Consider the following 7437-nt stretch of genomic DNA (forward strand, 5'->3'; position numbering starts at 1 on the left):
GGGGTTTGGATTCGATTCCGCGCGCGTGGAGCTTAACTGGGAGGTGGCGAAGCTGCTGCGGTGGTTGGAGGGGGCAATGTGGGGCTGGGCTAGCCGGTCCGCACGAGCTGGATCTCGGCGGCCATGGCGGAGCGGCGGGAGGAGGAAGAAGGGGAAGAAGGGGCGCGACTGTGGGGTGCTGGGGGTCTTTATAGGCCAAGGAGCTCCTGGGGGAGGAATGCAGTGACTGGGGGCGGTTGATTTGGTCCTGGGTGGCTCGACGGCGAGCGGGCGGAGGAGGCAGCGGCGCTGCGCCGGCCGGGGTGTCGTGGCGGCTCGGGAGCGGCCTGGGACGCGTGTGGGCGTGGGAGGGCGCCAAGGGGCAGGCCAGGTGGCGTGGAGAGGTTTCCCCGGGTCCATTTGGCCGCGGGCGCGCGGTGGACGAAGTCCACCGGCGGCGTACGGCGGGCGGCGAGCGAAACAGAGCCAGCCGGGAGAGAGAGATGGAGATGGGGGCTCTTTTGCGATTTCTGAAATTTCCAGGGACCTCTCGGTAAACTAAAATTATCTCCTAATTGGAGGGCTCAAATGGAAAAGTGTTGAATACCACTTTTGCATAACTTTTCAAGATCTTCAACTTTTGTGTTATGCAAAATTTCATTTGAAACTCACATTTTGAACTATTGGTACATTTGCATATTTGCACAAAAGGGCTTTAGTTTTATTCAGTTTTTGACTAGATTTTGGCTGAAGTTCAATTGAGCACATGTCAATTGAAACACCTCTCATGAGCAACTAAAATTTTGTGCACAATTTTTGAAATAAATTTTGAGTTGCTTCCCACTCCTTTTTCTTTTTCCTTTAATTTCTTTTGTATGATTTGTCTTTTATTTGATCCTTTCTTTTTGAATTAATTTCTCAAATGTTTCTTTTAACTTTAACTAAGGTACCTTGATTGTATTAGATGTGCTAACACCTGAGGTGTCACAGCAGTGGCCGCCGTCCTCGTCTAGCGAGCGCCCGAGCCCTACAAATACCCCAGAAACCGATTCCTACCGCCCTTTTGCTCTCTCCTCGCTCCCACACCGCAGAACACAGCCGCCGCCCCGCTTGAACGCTGGCGAGCTCACCCCGCCGCGGAGCCGCCACCCCAGACCCGCTCCACCCCAATAGCCCCCACCATTAGCCGCGCCTCGTTCTCGCGCAACTCCCAGGCCGCTTCCCCTCGCCCAACCCTCACCGGAGCACCCTCGCAGTCGGTCGCCTCCGCCGCCGAGCCGCCCTGCTCCGTCGAGCCGCCGCTTCCGAGCCCCTCCCCGCACCCCAAGACCACCCTGTGGTGCGCCTTGAACCCGTGGAGCTCCCACACCCCTCCACCCTCGCCGCCAGTGAGCCCCTCGCCAAGAAACGGCCGGTCAACCGCCGCCTCCCCTCTCTGACTCGGCCAAGGAACCTCGGGTTGAAAAGAAAGAAAACCCAGGGGGTTATTTGAATAGGCCTAGACTCAGATGAATAGTGCCTTAGGGACTGCTTTGTAATGATTTTCAGTGATCTTTGAAATTCAATATCAATTCATAGAAAATTTGTAAAATAGCAAATCTTGATGTTTTGGAATCCTCTTGAAGAGCTCTATGCAGTAGAACCATAATATGTTAGGCTTTAGTTGCAAGTTTTTGCTGTAGAAATTGATTTGTGTTTCTAGTGCATAAATATTAGTTGTTTTCATCTTTTTCTTAAGTACTGTATAAAGCCATGACTTGCAGTGAACCTTTTATGGTAGTGTACTCATGTGACACTAGCTTTGCTATAAAAATTTCATGATCAGTTCTATGTTGTAGCTATTTATTTGATTTAATCCTTGTTTAGTAGACTTTAATTATGGTAATTAGTTTCTGTTCTTGTTAAATCCTGAAAATATTCCTGAGTGTTTATCTGGAGTATCTTAGCTTGTCCTGGAAGTTTGAGCTTCAGTTCATGGCTAGATCAGGAGCTAAAAATATATCTTGCTTTTATGTTGTTCTGTTTAGTTTATTTTCTCTTATTTATTTATGTGTAGATAAAATCATGAAAAAATTCACTGTAGTTAGTTAATTTCTGTATCAATCTCCTGTTAAATTTTGAGCTTCTACTTTGCTCCAGTTTGACCTGTATAATTCATGCTTGATCTAGGTGTTATCTGAATGAAAGAATTGTTGTGATTAATTGGCTACATGTCTTGGCATGATTTTTGCAGGCTAGCTTAGTCTGTTCATGTTCTGTTTAGGGTAATTTTTGCCAAATTTATTGTTGTTTGTGATCTGAGTTGTTGTTTTAATTAGCAAACATTGAGTTAAATGCTATAGGAATCAAACACCACTCATTTTATGAAGTTAGTATAACTTGCTTGTGCTGTTGATCATGATTCCTTGTGTAGTTAAATTTGTTATTTAACTACTCTATAAACGATTGCCCATGTCTGTTTTTAATGTTGTTCTTGCATTACATATAGACACAACTGCCTTATCGGACGGGACGTACGAGCTGATCCCTGAATCTGACGGAGGTGATCTCGAAGCTCAAGTAAACACTGCTGAACTAACTGAAGCCCCGGACCAAAGTTCGGAAGAGCCTAGAGCTGAAATAGTTAGCAACTACCGAGAAGGCAAGCCCCGGACATAACCTATATTTCAAATTATTATCATTTACGGTTGTTATTTGCTTATGCATTTACAGTTCTTAGGATTTGAATTGAAACCCTAGATGCATGATCCTAGGAACCTATGTACTGAACACTAGACTTGAGTTCGACTACTTGCTAAGCTTATAGGACCGGTAAAAGTCGAGTGATTGCCTGTCACTCGCGAGCTTTATAGGAATTGCCTGTTTACTTTCTGTTATCAATATAAGGACGACAGACGGGGTTGTGATCGATATCATGACTTTATGTGAGACCCCGTCTGTGTTGATAAACTTGCTAAGGTCGCGGTGTGTGGTAGTGCTGGTTAAGTTTTTGAAAGTACTAGTCACATGCCGTAAATATGGTACGCGGCAAGCCTAGTAGCCGATTGGACCGGGGAGTGGATATACCTTTCACTCTCTCAGTAGGGATAGGTTTTATTTTTATGTTGCGCGACACTACGACTTCAAGGGACAAGGTTCGGCCTTGGAGCCCTGTAGTCGGGGAGAGTGACCCTATCCACAAGCCGGAAAGAAAGGTCAACGGTTGTTTGGGAATGACCCGACGGTGTTCCAGACGTGTGTACTAGGTTATCCTTGCAAGGTTGAATTTCGATTCAGAATCGTCCGCCTCTCACGATGAAATGAGACTGCTTGATCTCTTTGCCACACAGAGTAAGAAGAGCAACAATACTTTAATCAATCTTGATGTTTGCTTAGTTTTCTACCATGATTGGATAGTAGTTGCTTACATAGAATGGTTAATCAACTAGAATCTTGAAAGCTAAAACTTGGAAGTAAGGACATACTCTTTATTGCTTTTCAGCAAAAGAAAACCAGAGCCTCACAAAGCCTTGCATAGTCTAGCTAAGGTGGGCTACTTATACCCGTTGACGGTTAAGTCTTGCTGAGTATTAGAATACTCAGCCTTGCTGTTGAAACCCTTTTTCAGGTATGAGTTTTGAGGATCAGATCGCTAGCTTGACCTATCCTTGCTCGTTGCCTCCTGGTTGGTCCGTAGAGTGGGATACGTCTGCGACCGGCAATGACTATGACGAGTGATACCATGCTTGGGCTAGCCTGGTATCCTTTTTGCGACGTGTTGTAGCCGTCGTGTTTTGTCTTCCGCTGTTTAAACCCTGAAGCTTTACACTTATGGTTTGTATAACTATTTTACTTAAGTTGGCTTGTAATACTGGTTTTAACTGGTTTGTAATCATTGCTATGCCGGTGTTGTAAAATTGTGGTTGTAATATCTCTGGACTCGCCTTCGTGCGGGGTATGCTTGTTCGATCCGAGAATCGGTGGTTGTATCGGGACGTTACCCGACAGACCAAGAATTGTTCCGTTTGAAGTGCGTTTAAGCTAATGTTGCCTTTATGGTGATGGCCTGCGCACTTGAGCCGGGATAATTTAGGCGGTTCTGCCACAGAAGATGCACTCTCTCCTTTTTCTGCATGGCATGTTGGTAAATACCTTAAAGTGATCCAAGTGGATTCTTGGAAGCAAAGATGTTGTACTGCAGAAACATCTTTAGTGGAATAAACATATATGAGTTCGGCTGCTAGTCACAGTCTAAGAGATTAGGTAATCTCTAGAGACTCATGAAAGGTAGAGGAGTACGACTTATATGCTCCAAACAGAGGCCTTGTACCGGTTAAGGGCCTGAATGAAACTTGTTCGCACAAAACTGTCAATTCAAGGCGTAGTATATTGTTCAGTTGTGGGCAAGTGTAACTTAGATTCTATGGGGATGTTCAACCTTGTACAAGTCTCCATAATAACACTATTGTCGGACCTGGGGCAGCGGGACTGCTTACAGGCACGGAATATTCTACAGTAAGAATAGCACATGGATGCACCTTACTTCTATTGTAACTACTCGTACAGTAGTAGGACTAGTTGATGTACATGGAAACTACTCAACCTCCTTGGAGTAGGACTTTAGTAGTACTCGGCTAGGACTTTCCATGTAACCATGTCCCCCCCAGACTATATAAGGGCGAACAGGGACTGACGGTGGGTGAGTACCGCAAGCAGGGATTCAAGGGAACCCCTGTTTAGAGATTCGGCCAGGGGTGTAACACGCAGCAAAAGCTCCCTTGGGGGAAGTGGTGAGACTGTGATCTTTAGACAGGTTCAGGCTGCCCGGAAGAGTAACACCCTACATCCTGTGAGTTTGTGTCTGGTTATTGCTCCTTTAGTTTGGAGGATCCGATCCCCCTTGCCCTTCTAGGACCTTGCTATTTATAGAATACAAACTATACTGGGTATATTCTTCTTCTGGTGTGAACGCCCCACGTTGGGTGCGGGCGCCGTCCTCCAACTTGCTCTGCTCCTTGTTAGCTGAGCGATCATTGGGTCGGGTCCACCGCGAGATGTCTGCGGTGCACCCCGGGAGGGCTGCGGTACCCCGGGAGATCCCGGGGTGCACCCTGAGGCGTCGCGAGGCGTCCTGGGGTGGTCTTCTTCTGTCTTGGTGGGCCTACGCCTTGTCCGGGGTTACTCGGTCAATCCCAGGTAGGCTGCCGGGGTCAGGTTGGGAGTTACCGAGACAAGACATGCTGTAAATGGAGGCGGGCAACAGCCACCGTCCATTAACCCCTTGATGTGACGCGGCTCAGAGATAAGCCTACCCAGCTGGCTCTCCACCGTCTGAGCGCACGGCTCCTCTGTAATCATGGTGTTTTTACGAGGAAGCCATGCCCTTCCTTGGGACCTGCACTGGCTCCAGCAGCACGGCGCAGTAATCTTTGGGATCACCCACACGGTAAAGATTTTCTACCGGGCGGATGTCTTCGCCGAGAAGGAAAAGAACCTCCCCGGGCCTCCGCGGGCGGATTCCTGTGGGAGCAGATGGGCGGTTTGCCGTCCTCCCAAACACTTATCCTGGGGAGTAGAGCCCCCCCCGTCCCCACTACGCTGACAATAGCCCCTGGGCCCATCATCAACCCAAGAGGAGGGTCGGTGGTGGGGCCACACACGTCCGCCGCCATTAATGTCGCAGCCATTTTCCCACATCGACATCGTGGGGGGTCATGCCGGATCTGTCGAGGGAGACGAGGCATCGCCGCAGGCAATCCCCTTGTCGACCCGCTGTTGGCGCCCCTTAAGTACCCATTTTGTTATACAATTAGGAGAGGTTTTGGTAAATTCTTCGGGATGATTCATGTACTAACCCGCCACTTGGCACCCGAACTTGACTGTTTTCGATTTTGTCCTGGATTTTGGAGCATGTTGTATTTTGGCAGGAAATTGGACATTTTCGGAGATGTTTCGACGAGACCCATGATCATGCAATAACACGAAGGAAGACGAAGGCCAAAGCCCAAGCAAAGGACCAAAGGCCATGACGACTAGAAGCCCGTTCATGCACATCCACCCTCCAATAAAGCCCAAAGGACAAAGCCCACAAGATGAGATCGAGATACTTCGGGGCTAAGCAAATCAAATAGAGATTTAAGCAAGGATTCTCCATCCTATCCTTTCCCTCGAAGAAATCTCGAAGATAACGACGTCCAACGGGGTGCAATCGTGAAAGGTATAAACTCCAGAAGACTTGGGGAGAAAGGAGGACGCGAGACGGCGAGAAAATGGGCCAGGCCGGCCTGGGCCCATTGAGCCGGCCGGCCCAGGCCCTTTTCAGGGAGTCTCGGTTTCCCCTTCGACCTAGGGTTTCCTGAGGCTATATAAAAGACCCCTCCCACAGGCTCACGCGGAGAGCAATCGGGGAGACGATGCCAAGGATAGAGATCATTCGGGGAGACGACGTCAAGGAGCAGAATTGAGTTAGACACAAGAGAAAGGCGATGTCGGAGGCTTCATCGTCCCTCGGCGCCGATGCAAGTTGGAGGACAGCAAGGGATCCATCCCTTGCCGGAGATTTCGTCACCATGATCGACTACGCTTCGCCTAGCTTCATGGGGGTAAAGTCCTTGTTTGTTCATGGGGTTGTAAGGAGTTCTTGAGTTGTAATTGCCGAATCCTTTATGGGATTGATCTATCACGATTCTGGTTGATGATGCTTTGACACTTAATAGTTCGCGACATGGCTTTGGGTTTGCTTCGCTCTTGCATGGTTTTACTTAGATTACATCAACTATCGTGTTCTTGTTGATTCGTTACCGATTGTCCTCGTGTAGTGACAGTATGCGGGAGGGAAATGTTTTGATCTTGGAACACACCTTTGGTAGATTAGATCCGTTCTTCGTTGCTTGGCGATTACATCTCTAGTGATCCTAGACCCTATGGACAAATGCTCTTCATATCTTGTGCACACACCTATCATTGCTCACTAATCTAGATTAGATTAGATTGGTTAGATTAGATCTATTTCACACTCAAACACTCAATATAGATCTTTTACCAACATCATTAGTGCTTAGTTAAGCATAGTAATACACTTGTTCCGTGGATTGATAAACCTTAGGGGAATACTCTAAGGGAAAAGCTACACGATCCGTGCGCTTGCGGTATGTAAATTGGCGCTCTAAGGAGCGTCAACAAGCTTTTCTGGCGCCGTTGCCGGGGAACAAGCGATTTTGCTACGTTTAACGTTGTATTAATTTTGTTGGTTACTAACACCTAACCTTTTCCCTAGAAATTTTTTGTTTTTTTTGTTTTTGTTTTGATTGTCTAGATGGCCCATCTCATTCAACATGTGGAGGAAGGAGAAAAATCACTAAGGGATTATGCAAGCCCGCGATCGGAGGACTTCGACATGCAAAAATCAGATTCGGTGTTGCGAGCCACCGAGTACGAGATCAAGCCTCAAATCATCAAGATGGCGGCGGCAAACCCCTT

The sequence above is a fragment of the Panicum virgatum genome, chromosome 2K (genome assembly GCF_016808335.1).
Source record: "Panicum virgatum strain AP13 chromosome 2K, P.virgatum_v5, whole genome shotgun sequence".
Classification (NCBI taxonomy): domain Eukaryota; kingdom Viridiplantae; phylum Streptophyta; class Magnoliopsida; order Poales; family Poaceae; genus Panicum; species Panicum virgatum.